The sequence below is a fragment of the Acinonyx jubatus genome, chromosome C1, assembly GCF_027475565.1.
Source record: "Acinonyx jubatus isolate Ajub_Pintada_27869175 chromosome C1, VMU_Ajub_asm_v1.0, whole genome shotgun sequence".
In the NCBI taxonomy this organism is placed as follows: domain Eukaryota; kingdom Metazoa; phylum Chordata; class Mammalia; order Carnivora; family Felidae; genus Acinonyx; species Acinonyx jubatus.
Window position 1 is genome coordinate 55107586 of NC_069381.1, and position 25219 is coordinate 55132804.

At 44.2% G+C, this 25219-nt stretch overlaps 1 long non-coding RNA gene across 2 annotated transcripts; it reads right to left on the reverse strand.

Moving 5' to 3' along the window:
* Positions 1-503: 503 nt before the first annotated feature.
* Positions 504-24447, reverse strand: LOC128313886 (uncharacterized). 2 transcript variants are annotated; one of them, XR_008294937.1, is made up of 4 exons: positions 23222-24447; positions 22952-23095; positions 1017-2213; positions 504-934 (listed from the first exon to the last, which is right to left on the reverse strand). It is a non-coding gene; the product is annotated as an uncharacterized LOC128313886 (long non-coding RNA). The 2 variants fall into 2 exon arrangements; XR_008294936.1 differs by having other exon boundaries at positions 504-2213.
* Between the last annotated feature and the right edge of the window lie 772 nt (positions 24448-25219).

The window sequence follows — 25219 nt, forward strand, 5'->3', positions numbered from 1 at the left end:
GCCAAGGACCTCAGCCTCCCACACCCCTCTGGCCCTCCCTGCCACAGACTCAAGCTCTGAGGCTCCTAAGCTCTGTGCACCCACTCATGCTTATCTGGTGGGCCCCCCACTCCCTATTTGGCTCACTCTGATGTGGCTGTTTCTCCAGCCCTGAGCTCTCCACCTCAGCTGAGTGTCTGCAGACTTGGCCGGGAGAACAGGCACCATATATATGGTGTGAGGAAAGGGCCCCAGACCGAGTGCCTAGAGAATCAGAGTTTGAGCCCCAAGAGGCTCTGCCACTCACGTGGATCAGTCATTCCTGTCTCTGGGGCTCTAATTTCTTGATCTATTAGGGAAGCCTCCCCTGCCTTACAAAGTTGTGGTGGGAATCATCATAGTCCTAGCTCTTCTTGACTGAGTTTTTGCCATGTGCCAGGTGTTAAGCTTAGCACTTACTGTTCTTCTTAATCCTCGCAATGCAGCACTTTGAGGATGGCATATTTTTTTTAATGTTTATTTATTTATTTTTAATTTTATTTTTTATTTTTTAAAATTTACATCCAAATTAGTTAGCTATAGTGAAACAATGATTTCAGGAGTAGATTCCTTAATGCCCCTTACCCATTTAGCCCATCTCCTCTCCCACAACCCCTCCAGCAGCCTTTGAGGATGGCATTTTTATTCTGACTTTATAGATGAGGGGATGGAAGCCCAGGGAAATTAAGTAATTTACCCATGGTTACATAGTAAGGCTAAAATTTGAACGCTGATCTGTCACCCATAAAACTCTTGCCATTTATACATTTCACTATAAGATGAGGAACACAAATGCTTTATAACAGTGAGAAGACTTTTCTGCACATCAGCATTTATTATTATTTCTAAATCATCCATGAATCTCTCTTGGTCTCAAAGGTGCAAGGACTGGCCGGTAGGGATGGTGCTGACACATCTGTGAGCAAATTGTAAAGAAAACCATCGTGAGTTAACAATTGTTGACATCTCTAATTTCTTCCACCTCAAGAAATGCATACCTAGCAAGTAGGGGGGACAGAAGACTTCCTGTTACTGAAGATGTACTGAACGCTGGAATCTGGAACTTGATTCCCAGATCAGCTTTGAGGAAACAAAGTTTGGCTGGAATCAAATGGTCAGTGTCTTTGCACCATGCAAACGTGCCTGCAGTGGCCTCCTCCATCATCTTCCGGAGTCTGCGGGCACCGCAGACCTTGGTGCACGCGTGGGGGCAGGACCCCCCCCCCCCCCCAACACCTCCATGCTGGCTGCAGAAACCAGAAGCAGATGCTGGGAGAAAGTTTGTTCCCACTTACCCAAACATCGTATTCAAAGCTGGCTGGAAAGATTCAGGGAATGTTGCTGGAGATTGGCAACTGCAAGCTGCTGCACCTGCGGTGGTTGCCAGCTCCAGGGTGGATGGCGCCGCGGTGCAGGCTCACCAGGCCAAGAAAGAAGCGGCCAGAAGGTGGGTGCTGGTGCTGCTGTGCCCTCTTAAACAAGGAAAACCTGATTCAAAAGACAACTCCTCATGGAATCAGCCCAAGGTTTGAAGCTTGTCCTATAAACCTCAACACCCAGAACCACGAATTGCAAATTTAATAGATCATTTTGTATCAAAAGGTCAATTATGAAGTGCCTAGAATTTTTCGATTGGATGAATGTATTCTCTGGGTTCTGCTATGGCCTGGAGGGTGTTAGCATTTTTTCTGTTGTGATTTTTAAATTTTTCTCCCCTAGAAGTGGATTTCATTTAATGTATCCAAGTCTTCAATTTCCCAATAAAGTAAAAATCTATTGAAAAAAAAATTTTTTTTCCAGTTTTGACAAGTTCTGGTGGCAGCAAACCACCCAGCGGACACCAGATGGTGGCGCCAGAGAGGCAGTAGTTGCTGGAGGGATTCGCCTTGGAGGCTCCTGACAAGAGATCTTGAGCCTTCGGTTTCCAAATGCCCGCGCTTAATTTGCCAGGCGCTCTGCATTCTTCATGTGTCAGCAGCCTGGCTGCTCTTGTAACTCACGGTATTACGAGGTGCCTTGGGGTTTGTCCGTCGCTGGTCACCCAGAGTCTGCCACAGAGACCATGCACATTCTCATGTGCCTCAACAGATGTTAACCCAGAACTTCCTAAAGTGGCATTACCAGAGCTACAGGTGGCTCAAATCTTTGGTTCTCTAATTCTTGGCTGTGAGTAGTTTCTTCCATTTCTCTGGGTGCTATGATGTAAAAAAGTGAGAAATATTAGCCTCATTAGACCTTCACAAATTAATGGGATAGATACCACTGATATCCCCATTTTATATGTGAGAAAATGGAGGCCCCACAGGCTTACTTACTGTACCAAGTTCACATAGCTATTAAGTAGCCCAGCCAGAGTTTGAGCCCAAACAGCCTAATCTCTAAAATTTCCATGCTTTTGACCCCAGATCAGAGGTCCTAAACCCTGTGTATTTGAATCTGAAGAACTTTTAAAGAGACCAAAAAACCAAAGCCAAGAAACTGTCAGAGACAAGGGAAGCCCAAGGAGACAAGATAACTAAATGTAATGTGGTACACTGGATAGGATCTTGGGACAGGAGAAGGACATTAGAGAAAAAGTGTGGAAATTTAAATAAAGCATTAGCTTCAGTTGATAACAATACATCAATACTGGTACATTAATTTTGGCAAATGTACTGTACTGATGTAAGATGTTAATTGTAGGGGAAATTAGGAATGGTGTAGACAGGAACTCTCTCTACAACCCTCATAATAATTCTATAAACCTAAACCTGTCCTAAAATAAAAAGTTTATTATTAAAAAACAACAACACACAAAGCCTGGGATCCCACCTCAGATCAACTAAATCAGAAATACAGGCGGTGAGGCCCAGGCATTAGTATTTTTTTTTTAAATCTCCTCAGCAGATGAAAATGTCTCTGCAGGGTTGAGAATCCCTGCACTGCCCCCACCCCCACTGCCCATGGAGCTAGAGTGCAGGGATCTTGTCTTACATGTTTTTATTCCTCTAATGCCGCCGAGCTTGGAGTCTGGCCCTGATTAGTCATTCAGTACACATTTGATGAATAAGTGAGTGAATGAATGAATGAATGAATATTTTAACTTTTCTCCAGTTCAACCCTGGCATAAGCAGCTCTGAAGAGAAGAGATTACAACATATAATGTTGTCAGGCAAGTCTGTCAGTGGGTACTGATGATTTATTATGAGCAAGCTGCTAGGTGCCAGCCACGGCGGGAAGTCTGGTGGGAGGTGATGCCTGTCCTCAAGGCATATTCCATAACAACAGGGGGAGGTCCTGTGGGGTAGTAGTTAAGCAGGCATGGTCTGGAGTCAGGTGGCTTGGGTTCAGATCCCAGCTCCTTCATTTAGTAGCTGTGTGACCCTGGGCATTTTCCTAACCATGTTGAGGACTAAGGGAGATATGAAAATGAAGAAGAAACTGAAGCTGCTGCTGTGTGAACTGCGAACCCAAGAGAAGAAATTGATAAAATGGAGCATATTGAAGAGTTTTGCTCTCACTGGTTTTCCACAAGGTGTATTTCCAGTCATTAAAACTCCACCTGTGCCTTAGCTGAAACCACCTGCAGAAAGAATGGGAATGGATGCTGTGATGACGTGAGCAGCTGGGGCCATGCCTGGGTCCTGGGCTTGGGGAAGGGGCACAAAGGAGACGTTAGGTGCAGAGGAAGTGGGGTCCTCCTGGACCTGCTGGGTGCTGCCGGGGCCATTGCTCCCTTCATGGGGACACCCCATGACCATTGCTCATGCCGACAGAGCCCTATCTCTGCTCCAAGAACTTTTCCAAGTGCTTCCCTTGCTGAAAGTGCTATAAACCTAAACCTAAAGCACTTCCAAGTGCTTCACAACCTTTTCCTGAAGTAATCATTCTTTTTGTATCACTCCCATTTTATTGATGACAGAACCAAGGCCTAGAATTAGGTAACTCACCCAAGGTCATGTAGCAAGAAAGTGGCAGGACCAGAATTAAACAAGAGGAGTCCGGCTCAGCACCCAACCACTACCCCACAGCTGGCAAGAGGGACACAGCCTGGTTTTGAAAAAAAAAAAAACCCAAAAAACAAAAAAACCAACAAAAAACAAACAAACAAAAAACCCAAAACAACCCATCAACTTCAGAACGAGGCATAGTTAGGGGTCTATCTAATCTGCATCTGCAACCTTGGATGTAGCACTTAACCGTTCCAGGCCTCACTTTCCTCATCTGTAAAGTGGACCTCACAACAGGGTTGTTCTGAGGGTTAAATGAGATAATGTATTTAGCCATTCTTGTCCCCTTCTCCATTCCCAAGCATACTTCCCTCTGTCCCTGTTTAGTGTTCACATTTATCTTTGCTTTTCAAAGCTCGGGAAGAAAAACAGAATCTTCCAGGCCTTGATCTATTCTTCTAATGGAGCAAAAACAAGAGCTGAGTTATCAAAAATATATATGTATGCATACACACACACACACACGCACACATGTGTGTATATGGTATACATATATACCCATATATATGTGTGTGTAAGGATTGATAGATAGGTAGATATATAGATACCAAAAATGTTTGAGAGCCTGAGTTAAAGATCCAGCTTTGTCTGTTATAAAAGATCCTTGACCAACATGGCACAGTATATACAGAAGGCAGTCACCCAGTTAGTGATAAAGCCAAAAGTATAAGAAAGTGTGGCAAGAACCATAATTTCAATAGGGATTCAAAAGTGGGAGCGCTTGGTTCGGTTAAAGGAGTCAGGGCATCCTTCTCAGAGGAGGTGACACTGTGTTGGAGGGGCAGGGTTTGGTGAGGCAGAGGGCACCAGCCTATGACATAGAGAAGATGCTATAGAAGGGAATAGAAGGGGCATGCCATGAAACCATCAGTTGAATGCATCGGTGGGTGGGACGACCTGGTGAACTACAGCATAGAAATGAACCCGGCCCTGCATCCTACCTGTGTGATTTCCTTTGATCATCTGGAAAACTTAGATTATTATGCTCATTTTACACAGGAGGGAACTCAAGTTCAGGGCGTTCAAGCACTTGCCCTAAAGCACATAGTAGAGGAACAGAGGCACCAAGATATGGTGGTACCACATGGTTTTTCACGCTGAACATATGAAGGTGAGGAAGCATGCTGATGTGGAAAGACAGGCCAAGAAAACAAGAGGACAGAGTTTTGGTGCTAACTGTCCTTTGTGGCCCACAGAGTTATTTATCATAGGTTTAAGTGAGATAGCACATTTTTATTTTATTTTTTTTAATTATTTTTTTGAGTTTATTTATTTGTTTTGAGAGAGAGAGAAAGACTGTGAGCAGGGGAGGGGCAGAGACAGGGAGAGAGAGACAGAATCCCAAGTGGGCTCTTCACGCTGCCAAAGCAGAGCCTGACGCAGGGCTCAGACTCACAAACTGTGAGATCATGACCTGAGCGGAAACCAAGAGTCAGATACTTAACTGACTGAGCCACCCAGGCACCCCAAGATAATGCATTTTTAAATGCTTTCATGGTAAAGTGCACTGCAATTGGCAAATGGTACCAGAATATGGAGAATCTCATGATGTCTACCTACATTTCAAAAGAGCATCTAGTACAATAATGCAAACCAGGGGCTTACAACCCCCTCAAAATTGGAGGGTGCTGGAAAGTATATGAACTTTGGCATCAGACAGACCTGGGTTCTAGTTCTTGTTCACTCACTAGCTCTGTGGCTGTGGGCACATCCCTTCTGTGGGCCTCAGTTCCCTTCTCACTGAAATGGAGAGGCTATACCCAGTGTGGTCCAGGGTCTCATCCAGGCCCGTGTGGTCACGTTCTGGGTCTGCCCTTATCAGACAACACAGCGGGGCTCAGATTAACTTTCAAGCTGGCCTACAGTGACCCCAAAGATAGCCAGCCAATCTCAGAGAAGGAAACCTAACTTTACCATTACTTAGAACACACTTGATCAGACTCTTTGATTGTAAGTATAGTCTATGGGAAAATCCAGGTGATATTAAACATATAGAGTCTATATATAAAATTTAGAGGATGCAAAAAAATGTAAGGATGAATATAAAGTTGACCTAGACCTACACACTATTAACTTCGTGGTATGTGTCAACAAAAATTTACATGTATTGATTTATCCTAAAATCAAAAAAGCCGTATTTAAAATCTAGATCCTCTTCTTTTGTATAATCTTCTTTCATTGGTTAAATAACATAAATATAAATGATACTCTCTACATATAGAAACTACTTTTTTAAAACTCTAGTTAGATTCATTTAACCAATCAAAAATGTTTTTGAAAAATCAGTTGAGCATTTTTGATGCCAATATAAATTGTTTTACTATTAATGCATTTGCCAAATAGAAAGTAATAAGCCTGTTAGGTTATGTAACTAATTATCCTTAAAACTCATTACAACCTTTAAAAAACCAGTCAAATACATATCTGGCCAATTACACCTGACTCTGCATCTTTGGGAGATATGGCTGCTAATCTCAATACTTTATGAAAAGCTTTATGAAAAGCTCACTCTCTCTAAAATATTCTATTCACTAAGACAAATTAATACAAGGCACACTTTTAGGAAGGGGGTAGGTATCTGGTATATCAAATAAGCAGAGCCAAGCTGTCAATGTCTGTCTAAAACCTGTCAGGGGCTGGAATTCTGCAGCTGTCTTCCCTCCATGCCATAAATAATCCACTTCATTCAATCCAAGAATAGTCCAGTGGGTGAGGGGGAGAAGTCATTGGTAGGTAAGACTCGTGAGTGTCTATTGTTGACTGGGACAAGGTAATGCAACAGAAGTTGTATGAGGCATTCGATTACTTGGGCTCCCATTCTTAGTTCTACCTGTCTCAGTCAGGAGAACCCAGGCTCTGCTGTGATAACAAAACCTTCCCAAATCTCAGTGGCTTAACATAATAAAAACTTATTTCTCCCTTAATACTATCATTGGTAGGCAGGTGGACTATGCTCATTTTAGTCACTCAGTGACTTAGGCAGATAGAGGTTTCATTTCAACGTGTGCTTCTAAGAAATGTGGCAAGTTCTTAAAGCTTCCATCCAGAAGTGCTATATGCAATTTCTACCCACATTTGATTGGATAAAGTGAGTCACATGGCTACATCAACTTCAAAGGGGGAAGGGAAGTGGAATCCTGCCATGTCATGATCATCTTAGCTGTTAAGTTGACTGTGTGACCTCGAGCCAGTCATTTATACTCAGCCTCAGCTTCAGTACCTGTGGAAAAGAGGGGTACCTGGTCTCTATAGTCATTCATTCATTATTCGTTCAGTCAGTCAAAGTCAGTCAGTGAGTGCAGCGTTCCGGGTAGGAGTCCAAACTCTGGAGCCAACTTAACTGGCTTCATCTCTGCTAAGTTACATATTACCTATGACATTAGGCAAGATATTTAATATCTTCTGGAGTCTGTATCCTTAGGAAACATCATGGGGATGTTAATAATACCCAGTTCATAGAGTTGTTGTGCAAATATAATGCACATAACATATAAGCTAAATAGAACAGGTAAAGTACTTAGAACAATCCTGGGCACATCGTAAGTGTTCTGTGTTTGTTAGTTTTATTGTTGACCCACCCATGTAGCCATTTATTCAATGAATATTTATTCAGAGTCTTCCCTAGTTATTTTTGAAAGCTCTTATGAGTCTTGAAGGGGAAAACAGATGTAAGTCCATGTTGCAAATGACAGGGTAGCCACAGAGAAGTCTAAGAGGAAGGGGTAGCGTTTCGTAAGGTTGGATTTATTTTTTGCTTCCACTTATTAAGCACCTAGTATGTGCTAGGCTCTATTCTAAATGCTTTCATAGTGACCCTAAGAGGTGGTCTTATAGATGAGGAAACTGGGGCTTTAGGAGGTTAGGTGACATGTCCCAGGCCCCACAGAGGATGAAGGGTGGGGCTTTAGTAGGATACAAAGCCAGGATGTGGTCAGTTTTGCATGAAAGCCTTTGTTCTTTCTCTCAAGCATGTTATTAAGGATCATCTGCTCATCGTTTAATCTGCTCATTTCTCTACTAGACTGAAAGCCCCTCAAAGGCAGAAGGTGTTACCCTTAATTCTTGGTGCTCTTACTTGCCCAGAACCATACCGGTGACACCACGGGGTGGCCATTAGGAGGAGGAGAAGGAAGAGAGAGAGTTAAGCCAAAGATCAGAGTCTTGGATTTAAATCCTACTCCTACCCCAGCCCCTGCCGAAGCTGGCTAATAATCTTCAGAATGTCTCTTCTTCTCTAAGACTTTCATTTCTTGACTGTTAAATCAGTTCCATAGGACTTTCTGACCAGGCTTCACAGCCCCAGTCTTCCAACACTTACAACTTAATAGATACTTGTTGACTTGACAAGAAGATAAAACCACACTAAAAGACTACTTATTATCAATTTTAGGCCATTTGGCTTTTCTTTGACACACTTCAAAGTCAGAGAAGAAAAGATATTATCTAAGACATTACACATCTTTTTTCCCCTGGAGCATAAATTTTCATTTACGTCAGATTCTGCCAAAGAAGGGGGGGAGAGGAGGTAAGAGGGGAAGGGGACACAGCCAAGACTATGGAGTTCATGAGTCCTCATGCAATGTGTCCAGAAGAAATTTCTCCAAGCCAAGGCCCTCTTTGGGTAAGAAAGCAGACTCTGCCTGACCTCTGGAGAAAAGGGCCCCTGGAGATAATGTTGTGGGGTCATGCACTTCCAGCCTGCCAAGGCAAAACACATGTGCTGTAAACACAATGGGCTCAGGCTGAACCAGTCCTTCCTGCAGATACCAGCCTGCAGAAAACACACTTTGGAAGCTGCTGGTCAGAGGAACGCCGTACGTGCTGCTCGGCCCGGGAGTAGTCACAATGGCACAGCAAGTAGACTTGCTCGGTCCTTGAGCAATGAGGGATCGGCCAGAATCCTGGCCACCCTGGTGTTGGGGTCTCCCCTCAACGGTTTTCCTTTCCTTCACTCACACAACACCAGCCACTATTCTCAAGCGTCTACTAGGTGTGCTAATTGCTCAGCACCATGTAGAGCTTAATTCTTTTAATCTCACAGGAGCCCTATAAAGTAGGTACCTTTCTCTTCCCCATTCTGCAGAGAGGACTCCGAAGCCCAGACAGGCTGCGTCACTGGCTGTTGTCTCACTGCCAGGACTCTAACCCTCTAACCCAGGACCCGTCATCTAAGCCCGTCCCTGAGGTTTCTTCTAGATGAGAAGTCATGGAGGGAAGGAGAGACACACACTTCCAGACCTAGCCTCTCTTCCCTGAGTGACAGTGCTCATTCTTCAGACCCTCCTGCCCATCTCCTCCACAGGGAGGCTCCAAGGACGCTGGGCTGCCTGTGATTTCCTGCCCTGGCTGGACAAAGACGCATACAGCAACCTGACTTCCTGGGAAACTTTAGCGGCCCTGGTTTTCCATGGGCTGAGTCATTGTAGCTTAGCTCAATGTTCTTAGCTGGAACAGTCATAGGAAAGTGTCTGGAAACTCCCCCATGTCTTATCGACAAAAGAATTTGTTGAAGACAATTCAGCTGCATTCCTCAGCTTTCTCAGACCTCACCTTGCCCTGGGAGGATGAGAAAGGCCGGGAAGGTATGAGGGTGAAAATAAGCCCTGGAATTAGGAAGAGCTTTGAGTGCCAGCCCAGAGAGCTGGCAGCTCCTGAAAACACACCACAGCTGGCCTGTGAGGACCCAAAGGCAATGGACCTCTGTCCACTGCTGTACTTCCTGTGGAAAACTTGCTGGTCCCTACCCCATACCATCCATTCAACTTGTCATCTGATACCAAGTGCTTAATATGAGCAGAGAACTGAGTTAGGCACTGGTGGTCATAGAGGAGCCCAGTGGTTAATAGCATGATAGGCAGATCTGGACTCAAAATTTGGATCTACTGCTTACTGGCTGTGTGACCTTGGACAGGATATTTAGCCTCTCTGAGCCTTGTTTTCCTATCTGTCCTTAGACTTCATGAGTTTGTTGTGAGGATTAAATGAGATAATAGATATGCTCAGCATAGTGCCTGACACATCATAAGTACTCAAGTAATCATATCTATTATCAAGTCAAAATAATCATGTTATACTTTCAGTTCCACAACATTCTTGGAGCACCTGGTATGCGTCGGGACTGTTTGGCTCTGGGGGAGGTGGAAAGAGAGAAACAGTCCTTTCAAGGAGCTCACAGAGAGAGTCCATTAGTAAATTATTATAATAGTATGAGGGAGATGTAGCAGCAGAAATACATAAGGGGTGTTAAGAGAATAGAAGCATATAAGAAGGGTCAGTACAGATTTCTGGAGGTGATGCCTGAGTTAGGTACCCAAGGAGAGTAGGAACTTGCCAGGTGAAGAGATGGAGGGCTGAAAGGCCATGGCAGTGAGGAAAGGGCATTCTGGAAGAGGGGACAGTTTGAGCAAAGGCTTATTGCAGTACTCAAGATGTAGAAGGAACTATCTCAAGGGAAGCGGAATGGTCTAGGACAGAACTCAGGGCTTGATGGAGGGGAGCTGGGTTCAAGATTATTGTCCTTCCCTTTCTAGCAATTCACATTTGGCAGGTCCCACCCCTCAGAGATGTAGAGAGAGATAACACTAGCTACTTAACAGGGTTAGCTCCATGCATAAATGCTGCCATGCTTGCTTAGAGACAGGTATGTTTGCGGCTGTGTCTTTTGCACTCCAGCAGGGTCCCAGGTGACTTGGGATGGGGTGACTCGAATACCCCAACACTTTTGGGTCCTCAGAAGGGCATCATACTAGCTTACTTAGCGGAGCACTCACTGTGTGCCAGGCACTGTGATAACCCCAGCAGGGTCATCTTCACAGTGGAGAAGCTAAGCATGATCGTTATCTTCTGCATGTATCCAAGCAGAGGGGGCTCCCAGCACTTGGAAAATCCTGGGCAAACCTGAATGAGTTGGCCACCCAACAAACAGGGACATAGAAATTTACCCAGACATAGTTTTGATGCTCAATTTGGCTGAGCTGGAATTTTAATCCAGGCCTATTTGCCCTCAGCACCCAAGTTCTTAACCACTGCTCTATTACTTCAACCCATAAACGATGTCCTTTCAAAACAGAGTCATCGCTGGGTTCTGATTCATTCCCAAACAGACTGATGAGTCTTTCTTGTCTCTAAACAGACTAACTCTCCTTCCGCACAAGGGGCCTGGCATTCAGTCCTGGGCTGTGATGTCCATATTTTGAATACTTCAAATATCGTCCCGTGAATAGACTGTAAACAGAGAGGCAAGAGGGAGGAGGAGAGGAAGGGTGGGGGGAATAGGATGGGACTTAGCCACCAGCACCTGTCCTCCCGGGACCACAGCCGAGTGCTGTCTCAGGCTCTCTGCCCCCGTCCCCTAGCCTCTCTCCAGAGCTGGGGGCACCAGATCCAAATATTTGGCTGGCCCACCCTGTGAGCCCTGCAGTTGGACAGCAGCTGTGAAATGAGAGTTGGGGAGGGACCCTCAGCTGAGCAGAAGCCATCAGGACTTTTGCTGTCTTTTCCAAAGCACATTTTAAACCAGCAGCATGGTGTGAGACTGGCGGCCCACAATGAAGCATGAACGGGATGCCTGCTGGGCGACAGGCAGGCGTTATGACACAAGGGCCAAGTATTATTTACTCCCTGGGAACAGGTGCTGCTCGGGACTCACAAGCCTTTCTTGCCGGACTCCTCTGCCCACATATTCCAGCCCTTGTCAGAGGCAGCTCCTTCCAATGCCCCACACGGCCCCAGCCCTCAGCACTGCCTCATTCTTGGCCCTTGGAAGCACGCAGCTCAATGGCGCCTGGAAGATGCCAGCAGTGGGCCAGCTCCTGCCTGGGACATGTGCTTGCTGGAATCAGCTTGTTTTACATAAGCTGTTGGCACAAATGTCAGGTGATAACAACTTTTCGGCCCTAGTTAACCTGCAACCACCTTATCTGTGCCCACGCAGATGTAACAGAGGCAGCAAAGGGAAAGTCATGGAAGAGGGAGGGAGAAAATACTGCCTACAAGTGTGTTTGTGTATGAGCAAATTCACCTCTGGCAAATGCCCTAGGCTACAAACCACGATTGACTTTTCTGTTGGAGGAGAAACAAACAACCATGCAGGCAAACTCCAACTACCACCAGCTGGTCTTTCCTCCCCTGATTATACGTTATTTCCTTAAAGCTCTGGTTGGTAAACATTGCAAGACTCTTTTGTTGATTCACAAAACAATACAGAAGTCAGTTAAAACATTTCTTTGCACAGTTTGATTAGGGACAAATAGAGAAGGGGAAGTGAGCAGACGGCCTGGAGGTCTTGTTTGGCTCATGAACTGGACCACATGCTGCATTCACCTCATGCCCTTCTTTTCAAACCCCATGACCCTCAGAACTCATCAGTGCCAACTGTGAATGAGCTCTTGGGCCCAGTGTTGCTGAGAGGGAAAAGTGCTCCCAACCTGGAAGTGGCAGGATGACAAATAGACAGATAGTCCCAACACAGGCAGGGTCACAGGGTCATGAGTGAGGGATATGCATGCTGTGGTTTCGAAGAGGACAAGATTGCATATGGTTGCGAGGAGCTTGGGAGAAGACGGTCACTCGGTTTCCTGGTTCAGACCCTTGCTCTATCTCCTGGACCATAGAAACTGTGTCTTCACTGGCATCCTGCCTCCAGGTTTTCACCCATTCCAATGCACCTCACATTCTGCTGCCAGAAGGGTCTTTCTAACTGAAAAATTGGACAGAGTTCTCCATTCATTTAAAACCCTTCCTTGGCCCCCATCACTCCAGGAAGAAGGCTAACGTGAGCCATCATCATCTAGACGCTCCCTCCCTCCTGGCCTCATCTCTCAAACCCTTTTAACTCCAGCAGTGGTGAACCTTGCATCATTCTCCCTTCCATAGATTGCCTCCCTGAATTGATCTATTCATCCTTCAAGACCCACCTTCCATATGACCTCATAACATCAATCATGCTGTCTTCTGTGTTATCTCTCTTGTTCTCATTTAAATTATTTGGATTATAATACTTTATTTTCATACTAATGTTTACCAAGAGCCTGGAGCTTCTTAGGGCAGGACTCATGCGTAGTTCAAGGCTGTCTCCCCGGCATCCAGCCCAATAACTGGCACTTAGTCATGCTCAGCACATGTTGGTATCCTCCCTTTCCACCAAAGGAAAGCTGACATCCTGCTTGCGGCTGGCCATACCTAATGTCTTCAGCACCTACCTCCCCCTTTCTGGGCTTTTCCTCTGTAGTCCTCACCACAGCCTTTTCTAGCACCTTATGTTCCCTTCACCCTCATCCTCAACACATTTTTTTCCCATTGTCCTCCCCCCCCCCAAAAAAGAAAAAAGCCCTTGTCTCAGGACTTAGGGGAAGATAATTTAAACTCTTCCAATGATTTAATTTGATTTGTTCTCTGACGGCAGCTTCCAGCCTGTCCCTCATTCCAGAGGTAGTAAAATACTCCTCAATCTGGTAGGCCAGGGAAGAGGGCCAAAAAACATAGGTGGGGGGAGCAATTGATTTTATTTGATCATCTTGTGTCTCTCATATACTAGCTCCTTTGGCCCCACAATAACCCTGTGAACAGGTCATTTTTACCTCCATTTTATTGATTAAGACGCTAAAGCTCAGAGATAGCAAGTGACTGTTCCAAAATCACTTAGCTGAGAAGCAAGGGGGCCAGGCTTTCAATCTAGATTGTCTTATTCCAAAGGGCTTGTTCTTTTCACTGTAATGTGGAGGGAGAGTCTGTGGAGAAGGAGTATCTAATGTTTCCTAATCAACCTTCAGCCAAAAAAACCAGAAAGCCACTGTTCTAATTATTTCTTCACCTTACAAATCCCAGGTTGAAATCCCACTTCTTGCAGGAGGCCCCAGTTTTCTCCAGCTGCCTGGTTAGGAATGCACCCTATTGCATTGCACTGGTCTAAAGTTGTTTCTTGTGTATGCATCTTTTCACCCCAACCCAAAGGCTGGAAGCATGTTCCCCAGACAGGATCTAGGACAGTGCCAGGCACATGAGAAGAAGCCAACCAATAAGTCCCTTTATCCCAGACAGTTATTGATTCACAGAGGCAGAGAACACTCAGTTCCACTTTCAACTCCTTTTATGACCTTGGACAAGTCACTACCCTTTCTTTGGATTTCAGTTTCCTTACCTCTAAAGGAGGTTGGACTAGCAAGATCTCTTATAATATCTAACACTTTATATAGAGTTTACTCTGTGCTAGGTATGCTTCCAAGTGCTTTCTATCTACTAAATCATTTAATCCCCACAACAACCCTAGGAGGCAGCTACTCTTGTGATCTCGTTTTATAGAAATAGGAAACCAAAGCATAGAGGGGTTAAATAACGTTCCCAAGGCTATATAGTCAGTAAGTAGCAAAGCCTGGATTCAAAGCCAAGCTATCTGCTTCCAGAGTCTATGCTCTAATCATTACACCGTACCTCCTCTCCTAGATATCTTTTTAAGATGTAAATGTATTATGGGTCACCTGTGTGGCTCAGTCGGTTGAGCTTCTGACTCTTGATTTTAGCTCAGGTCATGATCTCCTAGTCATGAGACTGAGCCCTGTGTTGGGCTCCACATTGAGCATGGAGCCTGCTTGGGATTCTCATTCTCTCTTTCTCTATCTGCTCTTGCCCTACCGCTCACATTCTCTCTCTCAAAATAAATAAAAATTTTAAAAAAGAGATGTAAATGTCTGCTCATTTATTACATAGCCATCTGCTGACCTACTCTGTACCAGTCACAGGTACACATTGTGATGGGCCCCAGAGCTACAAAGCCCAATAAGCTCCTGATTTCGCCCTTGGCGTCCCCATGGTGCAGTGAGGGAGAGGTAGCCGAGTAACCACAAGCGATTCTAGGTGTCCTGAATGTCTGTACCAGCTTTGGGACAGGCACATTCATCATATGTGTCCCCCAAAGTAGCCCTACATTGGATTTCTCAGTACTTAACTGTTTTATTTTCTCATGGATTCACATTATAACTCAGAGGTTCTCTGTTGGGAACAGAGATTAAGCACTGCTGACCTGTGGGTACCTCTGACCTGTCATCTGTAAAGCAGTTTGTTGGACCGAATTTCAGGCCTTATTCCAGGGCCCCTCCCAGTGTACCTCCAGTTTTCGCTCTATCCTCATCACCCAGCACCACCCTCCATACGACTTTCTCAGTCTAGACTGAAGCCTCTGTGTTCCCACAAGCATGTCGCTGTCTCGCGCTCCCTCTCTCGTCTCTGCCTGTTACAGCCCCACTCATCCTTTTTGGCTCTCATAGAATCCACCTCCGTGAAGCCTCTCTTGATTCCCTAACCAGATGCAATCACTCCCTCCTTACCCTTCTGTGCAGAGTTCAAGTTCCTCACAGGCTAGAACATGTTTTATAGGCAATTTCCCAAAGTGAGCATTATAGCAATTCCTGGTACAGAGCAGAAACTCTGAGGCACAGTAGAAGGTACAATTAACTTGGCTGCAAAGTCCTCATTTCTAGCCTCTTTTCCGCTATTTAATACTTATGTGACGTATGCCAAGTCATTAATTTTTTTTAGTGTTTGTTTCTTCTGACTAAAGAATACAGAAGAGTGTAAAGAAGGTCTAAATTATCCATAATTTCTACCATTCAGCGATAACCACTATTGTTCTTTTGGTATATTTCCTTCTTTTCTCTATGCGTATAGCAAACACGGAAATAAATACTCTCTAAATATTGTTTTGTAAATGTCTTCACTTAATATTTTGTGAATATTGCCTTTGATAAAAATCTTTTCTATGGAAGATTTTTTAAAAAAATTATTGAGGTACAATTTATGTACAATAAGTGCCCCCATTTTAAGAATATGGTTTGAATTTTGACAACTGTGTAACCATTACCACAGTCAAGATTTAAAACATTTCTATCATTCCCCAAAGTTCCTGAACACCATTTTGAAGTCAGCCCTCATGTTACTCCTGGGTTTAGGCAACCCCTCATCTGTTTCTACAGCCTGATTTTCAATGACCATTCAGTGCTCCATCATATGGGATGCCCTAATTTGTTTGGCTGTTTCCTGACTGTTAGACCTTAAGGATGGTGTTTAATTTTTTCTAGTAATAAATTAAAGCCCAGTGAGCAATCTTTGATCATACATGTGATTCTTTCCTTGGGATAAATGCTCAGACCTGGAATTGTTGGATCAAAGGGTATGCACAGTGTTAAGGCTTATGATAAATATTTGGGCCAGTCACTTTTAATCCTTCTGCATCTCAGTTTCCTCATTTGTAAAATAGGAATTAAAAATTCCAACCCCAGAGACTTGTGAGGATTACATGAAACAATCTATAAGACACTTTGAGTAACTAGTAAACTGATCCACAAATCCTTGGGAGCTGAGTAGAAGGAAGAGTTTCTCGGATGGATCTGAATCCTGACTCTCTGCCTCTTTTCTACGTGTTGACCTTGAATAAGGTACTTACCCTTAGCAAGCCTCAGTGTTCCCATTTGTCAAATGGGAATAACAGGGTCCATTCTCATTGGGTTCTTATGAAGTTTAAGTAAGATACTCCACATGAAGATCTTAGAATAATTCCTAGCTCATAGCTGCTCACTAATTTGCAGTGATTAGTTCCGGCCAAGGTTCTTGGTTACAACTAAATAGTCACCGACTCTGGTTAACTTAAGGAAAATAGGAAGTTACTGAAGGGATATTGGGTGGCTTACAGAATCAACAGGAAGGCTAGAGAACCAGGCGTGGAAAATGGACAGGAACCAAGGTAGACTGGGCAGTTGAGAACATAGTCCAGCCTTGCCTCTGGAACTGTCTGGTTGTGACCTGTGGCTGGTATTGCTGCTGCCAGACACCCAGACTGTGTGACTGTGACCATCTCGGCCATCCCCCTGTCTTTGTGCCACTTGCTCCCGATTTAAAGTTCCAGATGGAGGCATCTGAATGGCTGAGCCCAACATACAGATCAGAGCCCTGGCTGCCAGGGAATGGGATGGAAAATGCCTGCCTTTTTTCCGCTTTCTGTAGGGGGAGGAAGTTTCCTGCTTCTTCCCCAAACTCACAGAATGAGAGCATTCCCTGAAATAGGAAGCCTACTCAGATGCTGGGTAGCTGAAAATGATGCTATTATTTTAAATAATGTGATGACTGAATAAATATTTAGTATTTGCATTTATTCTATAACTATATGCTTGATGCTATAGGACATACATTTTAAAGAAACTTCTTGATGAATGCTCTGATAAAATATACAGCAAATTTGCACATTTGGATAGTGTCATATTCGGTTTTCTTCCTATGGGAACAGGTCTGCACAACCTCTTGGTTTTAAGGCGTGTGTGTGTTGTGGGAGATGACGACAAAGAATGCACAGGAAGAAGGTGGACTCTGATGTACTGAAAATGAGCACTCTTGATCAAATATTTAAATTCCACTGTTCATTTCCTTTTGGTTTGATTTAATTTTTTCACTAAAAGTGGTGAAGTACAGTCAGTTATATTGAGGTAGACAGTCCCCAGGTAAGGGTAACCTGGGGCTTGTTTGATTTTAGTGGGGATGAGTTGAACACAGTCAACAGTTGATTTCTGTTATTTATCTTTTCAAAGCTGTGATTTATTCAGCCCTTACTGGGAATTGCCTTATTTACTTCTCACGATCATCCTGTGGTGGGAGAACCGAGGCTCAGAGGGTAAGGGTAGTTTTTTCGAGGCCACACAGATAGTGAGTGAAAAATTTGGGACCTGAAGCCAGGTCTGCTTGCATTGAACCCAAATCTCTTAGGTACAAGGGTAGCAAAGTAAACAGCATGCACATGACTGTGGGGAACTGGGGCAAGCCACTGTGTAAATGGACATGTCGGCCAGGTGGACAGAGCATGAGGACCAAGGGTGGGAGGTGAGTTCCCTGCTAGTCAGCTCAGACACACAGAGCAGATTCCCAGGGCCCCAGGGCCTCAAGCCTGTGGGTGGACTAGCCATTCATACAAGGGATGTTTTAAAAATTTGTTTTGCCTTAACTCTTTTGTTGTAAAAGATTAAATGAATATATGCATCTGTATCTAATCTCCCTGTCTCTCCTCCCCCATCTTGCCAGGCTACTAATGTTACCAATTTTTATACATCCTGCCAGAGTTCTTTCTATGCATTCACAAACATAAGTAACTATGCATATATCCTCATATTTATAACATAAATGGTATCATACTATGTGCATCGTTCTAACATTTAATTTGTTCACTTAAAAATACCTCTTGGAGATCCTTCCATGATGGTATATATGAATCTACCTCATTTTTAACAGTTTCATAATTTTCCATGGTGTGACCATTATATGAATATATTATAATTCACTTAACACCGTCTATTAAAGATTTGGGATGCTTCCAGGGCAGCTGGGTGTCTCAGTCTGTTAAGCACTCGCTTTCGGCTCAGATCATGATCTCACAGTTCTTGAGTTTGAGCCCCGCTATCAGCACAGAGCTTACCTCAGATCCTCTGTCTCCATCTCTCTCTGCCCACACCCCCATCCTCTTGTGCGCTCTCTCTCTCAAAAATAAATAAACATTAAAAAAAGGAGGGGGGGCCCTGGGTGGCTCAGTTAGTTAAACGTCCAACTTCGGCTCAGGTCATGATCTTGCAGTTCATGAGTTTGAGCCCCGCATTGAGCTCTGTGATGACAGCTTGGAGCCTAGAGCTCCAAGATTCTGTGTCTCCCTCGCTCTCTGCCCCTTCTTCACTTGCACTCTGTCTCTCTCTCTCTCTCTCTCTCTCAAAATAAAATAAATGTTAAAAAAAATTTAAAAAAAGATTTGAGATGCTTCCTTCTTTTTTTTAGCTATTCTAAACAAAATTGCAGTGATCCACAAATGATTTTTCAGCTTCTGAAAACATATTCAGACTGATGGCATGTATCAACCTATTTCACTGATTTATAGGTTTGTAGGTGTCTGTGATTTGTAAACTCAAGGAGAAGATTGCAGGTTTAACTTGGCTCCAATCGCTTCCCCAACCCCACCTCTCCCAGACAAGCGATCTCTGACCAGCCCCCTTCCCTTGAGTTAGTCACTTTTTCCCTGTTAACTTTCAGTCTGTACACATTTTGATCACTGCACTATCGCTCTCAGATATAATTGTCTATACCCTTGTGCTTTTTCCATCAGATTGTGAGTTCCTTGAAAGCAGGAACTCTATTTTCTTAGTTCCTAGGCCAGCACCTGGCACATGGTAGGATCAATAGATATTTGTGAAATTAAGCTGAACCCATGCTTAACACACCACCAGTCCCCTCAAGAACTTTAAAGGCATGGTTATGCTCTGTCTTGTACCACATCATACGTATAATCTGTGTACAACATGTACACTATCATAGAGGAAATAAACTGCCCTGTGAAATACTTGAATTTACCAATGATTAGAAAATGGATGGAGTCCTTTTTTCTTGATCTAAAGAAGAGTTGTTATTAATTTTCTGTATTAGTTTCCTGTACCTACTGTAACAAAGTACCATAGACGGGGGGCTTAAACAACAGAAATTTGTTGCTTCAGTCCTGGAAGCTAGAATTTCAAAATAAAGGTGTCATGGGATTGCTTCCGTTAAGGAAGGATGTGTTCCAGGCCTCTCTCCCTGGCTTGTAGACGGCTGTCTTCTCTCTATGTTTCTTCACATTGTCTTCCCTCTATGTCTTGTCCAAATTTCCTTTGCTTAAAAGGACACTAGACCTATTGGATTAGGGCCCATCTTAATGATCTCATTTTACTTGATTACATTTGCAAAGTTCCTATCTCTAAGTAAGGTCACATTTTGAGGTACTGAGAGTTAGGACTTTAACATATGCCCACTATGAATTTGGGGATGGGGAGACACAATTCAATCCATAACATTCTTCTTTTGAAAATTATTTTTAAAATCATGTCAAAGAACTCTGATTAGGAGTCTTCTGGGAGTATAAAAATTAAAAAAAAACAAACCACAATGGTCTTTGAGTATGTGATTTGCACAAGACCAAGGCTGGTGAAATATTCCCTTCCCAGCCAGGAATTTGAGGGTCACCCCCCACCCCCTGATTCTGGCCCCATAGCATCTGGAGCCCAAGCTCTCTTCTCCCTTGAAAGCTGGAGGTGCTCTAGTTCCTGCAAATTATACTGCCAGCCATTCCCCATGGTCTTGAAAATATTTCTCTGATGATATCAAATCTGAGCTCCTGTGACTGATAAAATGTTTTGATTTCACAAGAGTTTGGTTCTTCAGGTATTTTTTCAGCTCAAGATAAATCTGACAGTCTAGCTATGTGTCATCTATATGCACTTTATTTAAGATGAGGCTCTATGATGGAGCCTAGCTTTAGATCTAAGGGGAACTCCTGCCCAAGGTATGGGTTATGGGCCCCTCCTCTGTGGCCCCACTCCTGGGCTTCTCTCTGACCCAGATCCAATGCAGATATAGTCAACTCCCTTCATCTGTCTCTCCCACTGTACTGTCTGTCTCCTTCACTGTGTCCCCTTAACAGCTGACACTGGGCATCTGATTTTTCTGAATTAGTCAACAATACCAAATTGCTTGTGTAGGAACCCCACCTCTGAGACAGTTCATGGCTTTGGCAAACTAGGCCAACTGAGGGGAAAGGAGCAAGAGAACAAGTCTGCAGCAGGAGTCAAGGGAAAGGGAGGGGAAGCCTGGTAGAAATGGACACAGAAGCTTCCCAAAATGTTCATGGATCTACCCATCCATCCACCTACCCACTTACTCATCCATCCACCATCCACTCATCTAACCATGCACCTACCCATTCACCATCCAACCATCCATCTACCATTCACTCATCCACCCATCCATCCATCCACCATCCATCTGACCATCTACCATCCACCTACCTATCCACCATCCACCCACCCACCTACCTACCCATTCATCCATCCACCATCCACCCATCCATCCCCTCACCTATCCATCTACCATCCACCCACCCACCTACCTACTCATCCATCCACCCACCCACCTACCCAATCACCCATTCATCCATGCACCCATCTATCCATCTGCCCATCCATTCAACAACTATTTCTAAACACTTGCTATTGGCAAGCATTCTATAGGGTACTAGGAATGATAGAGTGAGTAAGGCAAAGTCCCTACCTTCTTGGAGCTGACATTTTAGTGTGGATACAAACAAAACTCAAAGTAATATACAAATACTGTGTCTGGCACTATAATACTATATACTATACACATGAGATAAAACCCAAAGTGTTCTTTTAGATAGGGTCTAAAGGGAAGGCTTCTGAAGAAATAATACTTTAGCAAAGACCTACATGAAGTAAGGGAGGAAGTCACATGACTATCTGGGGAAGAGCATGCCAGGTAAGAAGAAGAGAGATGCAAAAGCTCTGAGGCAAGAATCGACCAGTGCCTTAGAGCAATAGGAGGAGGTCCGTGAGGAGGGATTACAGGCAGTCAGCAACAAATGATGGCAGCTTAAAGAGCGACTCTCTTCTAGGGCTTTGAAAAATGTCTTAAGCTGACATTTATTAAGAGCTTATTATATATCAGACTTCGTTTTAAAGACTTTAGATGTATTAACTTATTTATTTCTCACAAAAGAACATTAGATAGATACATAGATAGATCATCACCCCTATTTTATAAATGAAGAAATGGCACCAACATTAAATAGCTTGACCAAGCACATGCCTAGTAAGTGATGGAGCCCAGATTCACACCCCAAGCACACTACATAACCAGTAACCACAAAAATTGAATAGAGCCTCAATTTTGGTTAGTGCACACAGTAACAACTGTACCGCTCCCTCATGTGCTCCTCCCCAAGCACTTCAAGGAACAGCAAGTATTCATTCATTCACTCAACAAAGGGAGGTGTTTGTTAGCCTCACTGTGTACACATAAGAGTACTGGGTGCACAGGAAAAACAGGAAGACAATTTTGTCAGGAAGGCAGGAAATCGAAGAGGCAATAACTGGGTACTTAAAGCCATGAAGGAGAGAAGAACAGGATGTTATGAAGACACGGAAGAGGACACATATCCATGCTTGAATGGGTCAGGAGTTGCTGAAGCCTTGCTAGAGAAAGGCGACCTGGGGTTAGGTCATCCTATGCCCCAGGGGACAGGCTGTAAAAAAGTCTCTTCCTCTTCTTTTCTGGAAAAAACCTTGCGTGCAGCAAGCCTCATTGTTGACCTATCAGTATGTAACACTCACCAGTAAGTCCATTTTTTATTGTTCACTAATCACTAACCACTATTACTCCCCTTCACTAAACATGACTGCTTTCCTCCTACCCTCCTGCCCATCCCTACCCCCAGCTGGGCTGTCAAGTGTTGGAGCAGCTAAAAAGGGACTCCTTTCCTTTGGGGAAGGGCTTTAGTCACTGATGGCAAGAGGATTTCAGATGTGACAGCATCTTTTGCAAGCCCCCTGAAGTCACAGGATGAGGGCAGCTCATGATGAGGATGAAGAGGGGGTTGGGGAAGGCCATGCCTACTCATCAAGCTGGTCCTGGAAGAAAGACAAACAGGCAGGAAGGAACCACGAGGCCTTGGAAGCACAAGAAAGGAAAAACGACAGCAGAGTCCAGGAGAACCCCCTTGGTCTGGCCCGCCCAGAGGCCTTCTATGCCAACAGTAAATCCTGGGGTGCTGCAGCCCACAAACCCTGGCCCTTACTTTCTTCCTCGGAAAGGAAAAAAAAAAGGTAAGGAAGTGGGTAGCTCTTAGAAGACTGTTATGATTTCAAAGTAAAAAGGAGTTGTTTTTGAAGTCTGCCCAGAGATACAGCCAGGTCCCAAGGGGCTGCATTTGCGGTTCCAGTAAAAGGAGCGATGTTGACACGGAATTCTTGGATTGGTCTCATTTCATGAAAAACAAGCTGCCAAACCAAATGGGAAATGGAGTTCAGCAGAGAAGTATGTGCTGACTCCCCTCCCCCTCACCAAACTTGGCTTCCGACAACAATCAGCACACGACTTACGTTCTCTAACCAGAGTTCTAGCATCAGGGAATTTTGCTGGCAGACCCCTGGGTTCACAGGACATACGATTTGCTCCTGATGGGCTATTTCTTCCCAGCACAGTCAGCCTGTGCCCATTCCCTGTCACTTCTCAAACTTCCTGTTCTTTAATGGGAAAAAAAAAAAAAAATCTAGGCAGAGAAATGATTGGAACCAGACCAGTGGCCCTAAGAAGGTGTCCAAGAATCCAGAGATATCTAAAGAAGTTTCATACTTGTAGTTCCTACTCACCATGTCCCAGGGTAGAATATCTGCCACTTTTCACAGTCTGCTTCCATGGTTAGAAGTCAGGCCAGCTTCCTGTGCATCAATCACTGGAGATGGAAGATTAATTCCATTCCTACTTTATCAACCTCCCAGCTCTGTGACCTTGGACAATTCACTTAACCTCTTTATGCCTTGGTTCCTTCAGCTGTCAAATGGAGATAAAAGATCTATATTGTAAGGTTCCTATGAAGATTAAATAAAAGCATGAATACAAAATGCTAAGGCATAGTGTTCATGCACATAAGCCCTCAATACATTGTAATGGTTCTTTTTTATTATTAATATCAGTCAATGTAATTAGTTAAGATTCTTTTGAATATAAAAAGTAAAACGAGGACTGAAATCTATGTCAAGAAAAAGATAGTGTGGGAGAGGTAGAGTGGCAGGTGAGAATTATAAGGATACAAGTAATCTTATGGAGCATGGGCAAGAGGATTCCAATATGCGAATTGGAATTAGGAATGCAAACTGAGAACTAAGACTTCGTATTCTCTATCCTAGTGCGTCTCTTAGACCAGTGCCATCAAATAGAACTATCTGTAATGATGGAAATGTTCTAGATCTATGCAGTGCAACTGAGGAACTAAATTTTAAATTTCTAATGTTATTTAAATAAATTAATTTAACTTTAAAAAACTAAACCAATCAAATAAAATTATTATTTGAATAGAATTAAATAGCCCCATGCAGCTACCAAACTTGACAGCATAGTTCTAAACTTTGCTTCTCTCTCTCTCATGCACACATGTGCACCCCACCCAGCTTCCTCTGAATCCCACCCCTCCCCCCACGTGGTCAGCCCCAGTCATTGGATCTACCTTTACTGTTTCACCTCCCAGCCCAGGGCCCACTTATGACTGACTACCATGCCTCTGCTTTTGGGTTCCAAATCCTGGGAGAGTAATTTGATCACTTATCTTTTCATGCCATGCTGCAAGGTAAAGGTCACTCTGTAGAAAACCCTTTTGGGTCAGGGTTCACTGCTGAACCATGGGTCATGGAATCTTACACTCTCTCCACAAGGGCTGGGTGGGGATTCCCCCAGGAGGGTCTGGGTGTGTACCCCGTGACTTTTGTCTGAAGATGACAGTGATCCAGTGTTTGGCTTCGATGCCTCAGCCAGGCCCAGGAACTGGATAGCTGGGAGAGGAAGTATGACGAGGCCTTTCCCGGGCTTCTGTAGTGATTCAGTCCCTGTTTGTGAGGAAAGCCCAAAGGTCCTGCGTTAAGTCTCAAAGCTGGGAGGAAGCAGATAAAGAAGGAGCAGCCTCTGCCCTGTGCGCCCTGCTGATCCACACCCAAGCCTGGGGGTGCTCCTAGTGAGGCTGGATGATGATGAATGACTAAAGACTTGAAAACACCAGGTTTGACAAAAAATGTTTTGTTTTCCTCCAGATTCCTGGAGGTGCAGAGATGCAGATTAACATTAGTAAGAGAGAACAATGGCAGACTTGGGGAACTCTTGTGTCATTGTGAAGTCTTAGCTTCACCCTGTTGATTGAGCTTGACAAGCTTTCTCGGTCAAGCAACTGACCAGGGCTGGCAAACAGCTGCTATGTCTGGGCTTTGTTTTTAGGCCTTTTAATTGGTTTGTCTGAGTCTTTGAATACATGGAATCAATGGGTTGTTTAACTTATTAATCAAACATCAAACATTATTAAAGGGACAGCGACATGCCCCCAACTGCGCTTGTCTTTGTAGAAGATGATAATAGGATCCTCCGTGAAAACTGGGCGTGATAACCCCCACCTCTCCTGGCTCTTTTGAGGAAGAGGCTGTGATGAGGTGATGGGAGCACAGAAGTGAGCCTGAGCAGGAGGGGGATGTGGGTCCTCATCCCTGCTCCCCGGGGCCCAGTCCACCCTCCAGGCCACAGCCAGAGGGATTGGGTGTGTGAATATGCACGAAGGCTACTCTCCTACTAAAAGCCTTCAATGGGTCCCCATCACACTTGGAATAAAA